Source organism: Euphorbia lathyris, chromosome 8, assembly GCF_963576675.1.
Source record: "Euphorbia lathyris chromosome 8, ddEupLath1.1, whole genome shotgun sequence".
NCBI classification, from domain to species: domain Eukaryota; kingdom Viridiplantae; phylum Streptophyta; class Magnoliopsida; order Malpighiales; family Euphorbiaceae; genus Euphorbia; species Euphorbia lathyris.
This window is the reverse complement of record NC_088917.1, coordinates 17,019,562-17,033,770: the sequence shown is the minus strand read 5'-3', so window position 1 is coordinate 17,033,770 and position 14,209 is coordinate 17,019,562. Positions and strand designations below refer to the sequence as shown.

Here is a 14,209-nt window from a genome sequence, read left to right as displayed (position 1 = left end):
ATAGACTATGTTATGATAGCTTTGAAAATATTAAGGAAGGGGTGTGAATCTTTCTTAGCATATGTGATAGACAGCAGGGAAAAACCTCCTAAATTAGAAGATGTGCCAATTGTGAATGAATATCCAGATGTGTTCCCAGATGAGATACTAGGGTCACCACCAGAAAGAGAAGTCGAGTTTGCAATTGACTTACAGCCGGGTACTGCTCCTATATCCCTAGCACCATATAGAATGGCACCGGCAGAAATGAAAGAATTAAAAATACAGTTGCAAGAGTTGTTAGATAAGGGATATATACGACCTAGTGTGTCACCTTGGGGAGCTCCGGTGTTGTTTGTGAAGAAAAAAGATGGAACAATGTGGTTGTGTATAGATTACCGTCAGTTGAATAAGGTTACAATCCGTAACAAGTATCCGTTGCATAGAATCGATGATTTGTTTGATCAGCTGCAAGGGGCAATAATATTTTCAAAAATTGATCTTAGAACCGGATATCATCAGTTGAAGATCAGAGAAGGAGATGTTCAGAAAACAGCTTTCAGAACTCGATATGGGCATTATGAGTTTTTGGTAATTCCATTCGGGTTAACTAATGCACCTGCTGCATTTATGGATCTGATGAATCGAATATTTAAACCTTACTTAGATACATTTGTAATTGTGTTTATTGATGATATTCTTGTGTATTCTAAGAGTAAGGAAGACCACAGCAAGCATTTGAGGACAGTTTTGCAGATTCTGAGAGAGAAGTAGTTGTATGCCAAATTTAGTAAATGTGAGTTTTGGCTTGATGAAATTATGTTCTTGGGGCATGTGGTATCAGCTAAGGGAATTCTAGTGGATCCTAAGAAAGTTGAGGCTGTAGCTAACTGGAAAGCATCGTCGAATGTACATGAAGTGCGTAGTTTTCTGGGGTTAGCAGGGTATTACAGAAGGTTTGTGAATGGATTCTCACTTATAGCTTCTCCAATGACGCAGTTGCTAAGAAAGGGAGTAAAATTCAAGTGGACACCCGAGTGTCAGAACAGTTTTGATACTTTGAAGTCAAGACTGATTAGTGCTCCAGTGTTGACACTACCTGTAGTGGGTGAAGGGTATACAATATATAGTGATGCTTCAAGGCAAGGTCTTGGAATTGTGTTGATGCAGAATGATAAAGTAATTGCTTATGCATCACAACAGTTAAGACCACATGAATTGAATTACCCAACACATGATCTTGAATTAGCTACTGTTGTGTTCGCTTTGAAGATTTGGAGACACTATCTTTATGGTGAGAAATGTCGCATTTTCACTGATCACAAGAGTTTGAAGTACATAATGAGTCAGAAGGAATTAAATTTGAGGCAAAGAAGATGGATTGAGCTACTGAAAGATTATGATCTGACAATTGAATATCATCCGGGTAAAGCTAATGTTGTAGCTGATGCTTTGAGTCGCAAGAATGTTGGAAGTTTGAGTTATATTAAATCTGTAAAAATGCCTTTGTTACTTCAAATGAGGGCTTTGAATGTAGAGTTGAATTGTGAAAATCAAGGAGTGTTATGTGCAATGTTGAAAGTGAGACCAATTCTTAGGGATAGAATCAGAGAAGCTCAGAGTCAAGATAAGTTCTTGGAGCGGATTAAAGATGAAGTTGTGCAAGGAAAGTGTACTGATTACAAGATTTCAATAGATGGTATGCTAATGTTTGGAGATAGAATGTGTGTTCCAAATATTAGTGATATTAAGAAGGAGATATTAGAAGAAGCTTATGATTCCTCCTATGCAATGCATCCTAGGAGTAAAAAGATGTACAGAAACCTTCGTGGTCATTTTTGGTGGAAAGGGATGAAAAGAGAAATAGCTGAATATGTGAGTAGATGTTTGAGTTGCCAACAAGTCAAAGCCGAACATCAACAACCTGTTGGTACTTTGCAACTGCTTCGTATTCCATAATAGAAGAGGGAGCACATTACAATGGACTTTGTCAGTGGATTGCCTCGTACACAACATGGTAATGATGCTATATGGGTAATTGTAGATAGATTGACGAAATCAGCCCATTTTCTGCCAGTGAAGGTAACTTTCTCGTTAGAAAAGTTGGCACAGTTGTATGTCAAAGAAATTGTGAGACTTCATGGTGTGCCAGTTTCTATTGTGGTTGATAGAGATCCTCGTTTTACATCAAGATTTTGGCCTAGTTTTCAAGATGCATTGGGAACTAAATTGAACTTCAGTACTGCCTTCCATCCACAGTCATATGGTCAAAGTGAACGTACAATTCAAACTTTGGAGGATATGTTAAGAGCTAGTATTCTAAATCTCCAAAGTAGCTGGGATGTGCATTTGCCTTTAATGGAGTTTGCATATAATAACAGTTATCAGTCTAGCATTGATATGGCACCTTATGAGGCATTGTATGGAAGAAGGTGTAGGACTCCGTTATGTTGGTCTGAAGTGGGTGAAAGACAGCTATTGGGGCCTAAGATAGTGCAATTGACGACTAAAAAGGTACAAATTATCCAGCAGAAACTGAAAGAAGCTCAAGACAGACAAAAGAGTTATGCAGATTTGAAACGTAGACCGATTGAGTACAGTGTGGGAGATAAAGTATTTCTGAAAGTATCACTGTGGAAGGGTTTACTCCGATTTGGCAAGAAAGGAAAGTTGAGCCCCAGATTCATTGGTCCGTATGAAATTGTGGAAAGAATTGGACCTGTTGCATATCATTTGAACTTGCCTCAAAATCTTTCAAAAATTCATGATGTTTTTCACGTGTCAATGTTGCGGAGGTATAGAAGTGATCCAAATCACATTATCCAGGAGCAACCAATCGAACTTTCAGAGGATTTGACTTATAAAGAAGAACCAGTAGCAATCTTGGCTAGAGAGGAAAAAGTGTTAAGGAATAAAACAGTACCACTGGTGAAAGTATTGTGGCACAGACATTCTCGGGAGGAAGCAACCTGGGAAAGAGAAGCGGATATGAAACACCAATACCCTCATTTGTTCACTTCTTCAGGTAAGTAAAATTTCGAGGACGAAATTCTCTAAGGTGGGGAGAATTGTCACATCCCTGTCCTTAATTTTTTATTTATTATATCCCGAACTGTAAGTTATATTATATTCATTTTAGGATTGTTTGATTAATTAGATGTTACGGGTATAGTTTTGACGGTAATTGCACATTTTTGTAATAATTATAAGTTTAGGGTAAGTTTTAAAAGGAATTAGATTTTTGGAGGACCAAAGTGCATAATTATCCACTCACATCAAGGTCTATATATAACATTAATTCATAATGATAGATCATTTTGATCAAAACTCTTGCTTCTACATCCTTCTTCTCCTCCATTCTCTCTCCTTTCTCCTCCACCTTCAACCACCACCAAAAATAGGGCAGCTCCACCGTTTTGGGTATTGCCGGAGATCTAACCGTTCAAATGACCTCAAATTTTAACTGGAGACTCTAGACACATAGAAGCAACTTTTGACTGGAGGGATTTTGATTTAGAGGTGTGAGAAGAGAATACGGGCTAGGCAGATTTTAAGACAGATTTAGGGTTTTGTGGTGTTAATCTCAAATTTAGGCTAAGGTAAGTAACTATCAACTAGTTTTTGGTTTGCATGTATAAATATATGTATATTAAGCTATAAATCTCCATGAATTTGTCTCCTAAGGGTTTTCTTAGAAATTATTTGAGTATTGGTTGTTGATTTGAGATTGTGTTCAAGTTTGAAGGAAATGAGTTCACAATGGTAATATTGAACTATTTTGATGTTGAATTGGTTTTACCTTGATGTTGAATTGGTTTTACCTTGATGTTGAATTGGTTCTTCCTAAGAGTTTGATTATTATTTAGTTCAATTTATATTGAATTGGTTTGCTTAAGGGATATTTAGTTCAATTGATGTTGAATTGGTTTTCTTAAGGGTTTAAGTGCTATTTGGGTTCAATTGATGTTGATTTGAATTTCTTTAAGAGTTTTAATGTTATTTTGGTTCAATTAGTGTTCAAATTGGAATTTGGTTCAATTAGTGTTCAATTGGAATTCTTTAAGGGTTTTAATGTTATTTTGGTTCAATTAGTGTTCAAATTAGAATTTGGTTCAATTAGTGTTCAATTGGAATTCTTTAAGGGTTTTAATGTTATTTTGGTTCAATTAGTGTTCAAATTGGAATTTGGTTCAATTAGTGTTCAATTGGAATTCTTTAAGGGTTTTAATGTTATTTTGGTTCAGTTAATGTTCAATTGGATTTCTTTAAGGGTTTTAAGGATATTTTGGATTTCTTCAGGGTTCAATTGCTATTTTGGTTCAGTAAATGTTGGATTTCGATTTATTGATGATTGTAGTAAAGTTGGATCTATTTGATGAAATTGAAGTTTGGTTGGATTTTAGGTAAAGTTTGTATCCATCAGGAGTAGTCCGGACGGGTGGTTTGATATTTGAAGACCATGTTCAGTGAGGAACATGGCCTGTGTACACAGTCTAAAGACCTAGTCGGGTATTGGCAGCGAAGTGTTGGGTAAGACCAATACGGGATTAGGCATGGTTAAAGAGACGTCTCGATTATGTTTACGTGTTGTGGATCGATTTACGAGGGGATACTCAGTGATGGATACAATATTGAATTTGATTCGAACTTTGGTTTTTAGTAAATGTTTATATAAGAATCGTTGTGTTTTGATTAAGGTTGATTTGAGGTTATTGATTAACATTCTATTTTAATTTGATGTTGTTTACAAGTTAATAAGTTTAAGGTTTGGTTTGGTTAAATGTTTTCACAAATGTATACATATAGCTATTTTACGTAAAAACTAGTTTTTATAGTTGATAGTTGCTTACTGAGATTTTTGTCTCATATTTTCAAATGTTTTAATGTTTTTAGGCGAAGAAGTACGAGGTACTGAGGGAAGTGTTCGACACTAGGGCGAGGATAGGATACGGCCACGATTGTCCAAGTCGTCTTCTAGGGTATTGCATACCATTTTGTACATGTAGATATAGGCGTTTTTTGTGAGCTTGTGAATATGTAGGAACTTACGTCGCCCATTTGAATCGAATATAAAGTTGTGGTATGCCGGATTTTGGTTTGAATGTCCAAGTATGGTGTTAATTTGTGAGATTAGGCAAATTAAAAGTTAACAAGTCAAAATTGGAGTAATTTTCTATGTTTCGAACTCGTTTTGGTAAAACACACGAGAAAAGGATTCGTAATTGGAAATTATAAATGATTTTCGACCTTTTACAAATGTAAAAGTATATGTAGAAAACGTTTTTAAGTTCAAACATGATTTGTAATTCTTAACTTTTGATTGTGAGATGTTACTTCCAACTCGTTCACGTCTGTGTTAATGTCTCACTGTCATATCCGATTCTATTTTGGATCGGGTTTGACACCAATGGTAACTGAATTTTGAAAAAGACTCAATTTCCCATATCCAAATGAACAACAATAACCAGACTTGTCCAAAGCAGAAATAGAAACCGAATTCCGTCTAAAAGATGGTACAATAAATGTCTCATTCAAATCTAAATAAGTACTAGTTTTCAAAAGTAATCTAAATATGCCTATTGCCTCTACTTCTACTGCCTTGCCATCTCCCACATAAATGTGTCTTTCACCATCCTTTGGCTTTCGGCAGCTCAAGCAACCTTGCATGGACACACTAATGTGAGTAGTAGCACCAGAATCTACCCACCAAGTATGTCCAGGTACTGAAGATAAATTAACTTCAGAAAATGAGCCCATCTTATATCCATTTGACCTTATGACAGTTATAGCTCATCTTAAATTTATCAAATTGTACAAGAAGATAAATTACAACCTTATACACGAGCATGTCATTAGACAACTGCAACTTAAAGTGTATTTAACTTAAAAGCAAGATGAGACATCTCTATAATGTGCTCCATAATGTTTCATTTTCCTTATCCTTAATGGTATCATCATGTTTATTCTTTGCAAATCTTTTCTCAATTTCAGTAAAGAAACCTTATCTGTAGATACCTCATAAGTCAATATAATGCCCTTAAAACTTCTAGAATGAAACATTTCATGATCATCAGACTCATGCAATTTGATCTTCTCACTTCCCATGATGAATTTTATCATTATCAGTACCGGATGTCATTACGACAGTGAGTTAATCAATTCCTAATACAATGCCCAGATCAACAATATTGAGAACTAGCATAATGTTCTCTTTCAAAACTTCATATTGAGAACTAACATAATGTTCTCTTTCAAACCTTAAATAACATCGTTCAATATGCAAATTGAATGAATTATGAGCAAATATAATGGCAGTAAATTCAATAACAAAGAAGTTAACAAGCTCGCATAAGTTATATATATTTGAATTTGGGCAGACAGAAAAATCAAATCATGGCAAATCCCATCACAAGATACCTAGCACGACATTAATATTTTGTCTTTGGACAAAAAATACTAACTCGTAAGTGGTCATCTTGTTGTAGCAATCAAATATTAACAATAAGTCCTGTCAAATAATAAATCATCTTTGGACAAATTTATTATTCACATGGAAAATTAGATAATTGTTACATATTTATTGTCACAGGTGTGCATGTAATTTGGCCAAATATTAGCCTTCCTTTGGGCCGGGTAATATCCGCATGAATTAACAGACACATAAAACTGAATAGATGTTATATATCAAATTAATCTCCACAAGAGAGCCCACTTTGGAGGGATGTTGCTTAAACTAATTTATATAAAATGTCTATAACCATGACTTGAATACAGATGAGACAAGTACATAATTGACCATAAAAAAACTTTAATATTTAAAACCAAAAATATTTTTGATAATATATAAATATTTAGTCATAACAAACTCTCATAACAAAAATATGGCTATCGAAACTAAATAACTGCATAAAATGATTATGCCCAAAATATTTTTTCTTTAATTCACATAATCGCTCAATATTATATATTTGTCACAAATAAAATTACAAAAGTTTATTATCAGAAAATTGGGCAAATAAAAAGAATCAAATCAAGGTTAATCTCATTATAAGACACTTAGCACAACATTAATATTTTGTCTTTAGACATAAATATTAGCTTGTAAGTGGTAATCTTATTGTATCAATCAAATATTAACAATAAATCATATCAAATAATAAACATATCTTTGGATAAGTTTAATATTTACATGGAAACCCAAATAATTGTTACATATTTAATTGACATCTATACCATGATTTGAAATTTTTTTTAGAACTTAAAACCGAACCATAAATCAATTTCAAAATCCAAACATTAATGTTTAATAAATACAAAAGTTATTACAAAGCAATGTTATAACTGAAACATTAATGTAAGGAAAACTGAAGTTATTATTAAAATTTGTAACCAACACATTAATATGAGGAAATAAATACTGAAGTTATCACAAAAGTTTATAACCAAAACATTAATGTAAGGAAATAAATACCGAAATTGTTACAAAAATTTTGTAACCAAAACATTAATTAACCGAAATACCAAAGTTATTACAAAATATTTGTATTTTAACCGAAATGCCAAAGTTGTTACAAAATATTTGTAACCAAAACATTAATTAACCAAAATACCAAAGTTGTTACAAAATATTTGTAACTAAAACCTTAATTTAACCAAAATATCAAAGTTGTTACAAAAAAATTGTAACCAAAACCTTAATTTAATCGAAGTACTAAAGTTGTTACAAATATTCTTTATAACCGAAATATTAAAACACAAAAATTTCAAAAAGTCTAAAACAGTGAAATTTTGTGATTTAAAAACAATACAAAAGGCATTAATGTCTAAAACTTCTGATCTGTAATAAAACAAATCAACTAAAAAGTTTGAAGAATTCATCAAATTAAAGTCTCCGGATCAATGTTTAAAACCTAAAATAAATACCATAAACGATTATGAAATCCATAATAAATAAGTAAAAAAACTTGATCCAAGAGCAAGACCATAAGATTTTTCCATGTTTAGAAACAAGGAAAAAACACAATGTACTGAAAACATTAATAAACTATAACATAAGAATACCAACTTTAAACGAATATTGATATTCAACTGAATGTCTCTGAATCAAATAATCTCGATTCTTAAATCCTTAGCATAAGGTTTGCGAAAACCAAAAGAAAAAACTTTTCATCGAAGTAAAACAAAATCTCAATGAATCTATCATGAGTTGCTCTGATACCACTTGTTGGAATTACTTATTGGAATTAGATCCACAAACCACAAGATCATAAACTCATGTTAATCCATTAAGATCTAAAACGGAAGCATACCTGAATACATAGCGCAGCGGATTGAAGAGAATCAGAGACACCTTAGGTTGATTGGTGTTCTAAGGCTAAAAGCAACTAGCACATCTACACTTGATGGGGGAGGTTGTAGAATTAGAATGCTTATGCCCTAGGGACCATAACCCTCTATTTATAGTGAAAACCTAACTGTTGTAATTACTATTCAGCCCATCAAAGAATTAGTATATTACAACTGGGTATCTACACATAAATAAGCCCATACCCATTATATATGCCTTAGGTCCATAAACTAAATTAGACCACTTAACGGACTAATATATGATATTGTTCTGACAAAATGATTTTCAAAATGATAAATTGGTGTTTTTATTAAAACGTTCTATTCCATCTTATTTTTATAAGAAATTTGTTGAACACTTGACAAAATTAGTTTTTACGGATGATATGATCGCTGATCGCGGCTTATCGGATATAAAATACTAATCTGATTAAGGTAGAAATCTGCTCCAAACTAGAGAGATTTCTACAGTTCAAAGCCATTCAATTGAATAAATTCCTATATTATTACATGTCCATAATCTTACCAAAGTTAAAGTTGTTTTCTTTGCTTTATGAAAATAAGTTTTATACCTTCTATTTATTCCAATTACGGAAGTATCTGTCTTGTAATCAAAATCTGAAGACGGAATTGTTCTCTAACCTCAATATAATATTCTTATCTAATCCTAATTTACCCGAACCAATTCAATCAATTAAACGATTTTCTTTTGTTAAACCTAAACACGTGAATAAAACTGAATCAAATAAGGTTTTAGTTAAAAAGTGTTCCCTGTGGGTTCGATATCTTTTATTACTACAAACGTATACCGTGCACTTGCGGAAATCGCTCAACAAGTTTTTTGGCGCCGTTGCCGGGGAATGCCAAAATTTTTGACAAAATTTTAAATTTTTCGTGTTTTATTTCGAATCTAGGTTTAAAAATACTTATTTTAACTTTTATAATTTATTAATTTTAATTTACTAATTTATTTATTTTTCAAATTCTGTTTTGTAGGTAGTTTCGGTTCGTGCAAGATTTCAGGTTCATGCGCAGTTCTCGAAGTTTAGGCATTGTACCAGACCCTATAGACCCAGAAATTGAGAAAACCATTAGGAAGAATAAGAAAAACAAGAAAAACAAAAATAAGACTCCAGTAAAAACATTTACCGGGCCAGAAAAAATGGCAGATCCACCAACACTTATGGATTACGCTAGGCCAGGTGTGGCCGGTGTGACCAATAGTATCGTTAGACCCAGAATCACCGCAAACCAATTTGAAATTAAGCCAGCTTTGCTTAATATGTTGCAAAATAATGTAACATTTTACGGGTTACCTAACGAAAATCCTAACACCCATTTAACAAATTTCCTTGAAATTTGTGACACTTTTAAAATCCCAGATGTGACTGCAGAAGCAATCAAACTTCGCCTTTTTCCTTTCACTTTGAAGGATAGAGCCAAAGAATGGTTAACTTCTATGCCAGCCGCAACTTTTGCCACTTGGGAACAATTAGCCCAAGCATTTTTATCGAAATATTTTCCTTTAGCAAAAACCGCAAGACTCATAAAAGAGTTAACATCTTTTTCTCAAAATGATAATGAGACTTTTTATGAAACTTGGGAACGTTTTAAAGAACTTCAACGTTTATGCCCACACCACCAATTACCCGCTGAACTTTTAATGCAAACATTTTACAATGGACTAAATCCTACAACTAGGGGTTCATTAGATGCTATGTCGGGAGGGCTATTTATGAAGAAAACATCAGCCCAAGCAAGAGAACTTTTGGAGGAAATGGCAATCAACAGCAGTATGTGGCCCGCGGAACGTGGACATATACCGGTGGAAAAACCATCATCCTCAACCACACCATCAGTTAAAGGTATAGTGGAACTTGATCCAGTCGCGATGTTACAAGCCCAATTTTCTGCTTTATCGCACAAAATTGATAAGTTTATGGCACCACGCGATACCAATGGTAATCCAACCCAAACGGATGTGGATTACGAAAACATGAGTGAGATAGAACAGGTAAATTTTGTCCAAGGGCAAAACCAAACTAATAATCCTTATTCTAATACTTATAATTCTGGATGGAGGAATCATCCTAACTTTAACTGGAAAGAAAACAATAACAATAATGCAAGTGCTAATCAAAATCGTACCACTAATTATCAAAATCAGTCAAGAGATACGATTAGCACTTTATCTTCTAAAATCGACAAGTTTATAGATGCTATCAGTGGAAAAATAAGTAATCACGACGATGGTTTTAAACGGATCGAAAATAAATTCGATCAGCTTATTAAAAACCACTCATCTAGCATCCATAATTTGGAGGTTCAAATTGCTCAACTTGCTAAATCAATTCCATCCCGAAAAGAGGGAAGTCTTCCCAACCATACGGAAGAAAATACGAAAGAGCAGGTAAAGGCTATCACTCTTCGTTGAGGGAAAAATTATCAAGGGCCGGAAATGCCCAAAGATGCAACATTACCAGGAACTGATTTACCAAAGTCCAAAGAAGATATCTTAAACACAAATAGTTCACCATTTGACACAAGTACCAAAACTTTTGTACCCAAACCACCTTTTCTGCACAAAGTCCGAAATAAGGACTATGACAAACAACTTCTAACGTTTTTGGATAAACTTAAAAATTTGCACATCAATTTAACGTTTATGGATGCAATCACACAAATTCCTAACTATGGTAAGTTTTTAAAAGATTTAATTTCAAAGAAAATCAGTTGGGAAGGCATTTCATCCATTTCGTTAACTGAAGACTGTAGTTCAATCGTGTCAAGTAATTTGTCCACTAAACTCAAAGATCCCGGATGTTTTACTATTCCGTGTAAGTTGGGATACATTGAATTCCCAAGTTGTCTTTGTGATTTAGGAGCAAGTATAAACTTAATGCCGTTATCTATTTTTTACAAGTTAGGTTTAGAAGAAGATATCAAACGTACCAATATGGTTTTGCAATTAGTGGATCAAACCACTAAGAGACCATATGGTATAATTGAAGATGTTTTAGTCAAAGTCGATAAATTTATTTTTCCTACCGATTTTGTTATATTAGACTTTGCATATGATGTAAATTGCCCTTTAATTTTCGGTAGACCGTTTATGAACACGGGACGCGCTCTAGTAGATGTGTCGGAAGGGAAGGTAGTTTTAAGGATAGGAGAAGATAAGATCGAGTTTAATATGAACAAAGCGATGAAATACCCTATGGAGGAATTCGCTTGTATGAAACTTGATTTAGTCGAGGAATGTGTCAATGACGTTATTCAGAGTGAAGAAATAATTGAACCTATAATAGGTGAGGAATTAGAAGATAAGGACCCAGAGCCTTTGATTCGAGAAGATGGACCAGTTCCGCCTTCAATTGTAATACCCCCTAAATTAGAACTTAAAGAGTTACCCAGTCATTTGAGGTACGCTTTCTTAGGCGAAGGCGATTCTCTACCTATAATTATTTCTAACAAATTAACAAATGATCAAGAAGAAAAATTGAAAGAAGTTGTTAGAAATAGGATAGGAAGTATGGGATGGCAAATTTCAGACTTAAAAGGAATTAATCCTAGTATCGTAATGCATAGAATTCACTTAGAAGAGGATAAGCCACCTAAAGCGGATAGGCAAAGACGCTTAAATCCGAACATGAAAGAAGTAGTAAAAAATGAGATTACTAAACTTCTCGACAATGGAATCATTTATCCGATTTCGGATAGTGAATGGGTTAGTCCAATCCATTGTGTACCTAAAAAAGGAGGCACAACTGTTGTAAGAAATGATGAAGGTGAACTGATACCTACACGAACCACCACCGGTTGGAGGGTTTGTATAGACTATAGGAACCTAAACAAAGCAACTAGGAAAGATCATTTTCCTCTACCTTTCATTGATCAAATGATCGAAAGGATAGCCAGTCATGCATTTTACTGTTTCCTAGACGGTTATTCCGGATTCTTTCAAATTTACATTTACCCGGATGACCAAGACAAAACAACCTTCACGCGTCCTTACAGAACATTTTCATATAGGAGAATGCCTTTTGGTCTATGTAATGCACCAGCAACATTTCAATGATGTATGACAACAATATTTAATGACTTCATTGAAGATATAATGGAAGTTTTCATGGATGATTTTTCAGTTTATGGAGATTCTTTCGATGCATGTTTACAGAACTTAGATAAAGTGTTGTCTAGATGTGAGGAAACGAATTTAGTATTAAATTGGGAAAAATGTCATTTCAAGGTAGACGAAGGAATTGTTTTAGGTCATAAGATATCTGAAAAAGGTTTAGAAGTGGACAGAGCAAAGACTTCAGTTATAGAAAAATTACCCCCACCAACCACTGTTAAGGGAGTAAGATCATTTTTAGGTCATGCAGGTTTTTACAGAAGGTTTATAAAGAACTTTTCTGTAATCTCCAAACCACTTACTAATTTGCTTATGAAAGATTCAACTTTTGATTTTAATGAGGATTGTTTACAAGCTTTCAATACCTTGAAAACGACTTTAGTCAGTACACCTATAATATCGAAACCCGATTGGAATCTACCTTTCGAAATTATGTGCGATGCGAGTGACTTAGCTGTAGGATGTGTATTAAGGTCAAAGGAAGGATAAGAAACTTCATGTTATATATTATGCGAGTCACACATTGTCCGGTGCACAGTTAAATTACATCACAACTGAAAAAGAAATGTTAGCAGTAGTTTTTGCATGTGATAAGTTTCGATCTTACTTGTTAGGATCTAAAGTCATCATTTATACAGATCATGCAGCTTTACGATTTTTATTTGCTAAGAAAGATGCAAAACCGCGTCTTATTAGATGGGTTTTATTATTGCAAGAATTTGACATAGAGATTAAAGATAAAAAGGGAGTTTAAAACTTTGTCGCCGATCATCTATCAAGACTTGAGGATGAAAATGGTCCCATCGGTGAAACATTGGGCATTCGAGATGATTTCCCCGATGAACATCTCATGCAAGTACAAAGTGTCATAGCTCCATGGTATGCGGATATAGCCAATTACTTAGCTGCACATGTTGTGCCAGATGGATTGAATCCTCAGCAAAAGAAGAACTTCTTTTCAGAGGTTAAGAGATATTTTTGGGAAGATCCATTTCTGTTCAAAACATGCGGCGATGGAATACTTAGGAGATGTGTTAGTGAGTTTTAATATGACTCTATAATGTTGGAATGTCATGCTAGCGCTTACGGAGGTCATAATAGCGTAAGCAAAACAGCAGCTAGAATACTTGAATGCGGATTCTTTTGGCCTACTTTGTTTAAAGATGTCCGTTCATTTATTGTCCGCTGTGATAAATGTCAAAGAACCGGGAATATAGGAAGGAAAGATGAGATGCCTCTCACGAACATGTTGGAAGTTGAAATCTTCGACGTATGGGGGATCGATTTCATGGGTCCTTTTCCTACTTCTTCTGGCAAAAATTATATATTAGTAGCCGTAGATTATGTTTCAAAGTGGGTTGAAGCAATTGCAACCCCGACAAATGATTCTAAAGTAGTTGTTAAGTTTATAAATGCAATATTCTGTCGATTTGGAGTTCCTAGAGTTATGGTAAGCGACGGTGGTACTCATTTCGTAAATAGAAGTTTTGAGCTACTTATGAAAAAATACGGAGTACACCACCGTATCTCTACGCCGTACCATCCTCAAACGAATGGTCAAGCGGAAATTTCAAATAGAGAACTCAAATGGATACTTGAGAAAACAGTTCCATCTTCTAGAAGAGACTGGGCACATAAACTTAACGATGCATTATGGGCATACCGTACTGCATTTAAAACACCTATCGGAATGACACCTTATAGATTAGTCTATGGTAAAGCTTGTCATTTGCCGGTTGAGTTAGAACA

General features: G+C 34.1%; 1 non-coding gene across 1 annotated transcript; it reads right to left on the bottom strand.

Annotated features, from left to right (window-relative positions):
• Positions 1-9,865: 9,865 nt before the first annotated feature.
• LOC136204941 (small nucleolar RNA R71) lies at positions 9,866-9,972 on the bottom strand. The gene has a single exon (XR_010675752.1). It is a non-coding gene; the product is annotated as a small nucleolar RNA R71 (small nucleolar RNA).
• Positions 9,973-14,209: the final 4,237 nt, after the last annotated feature.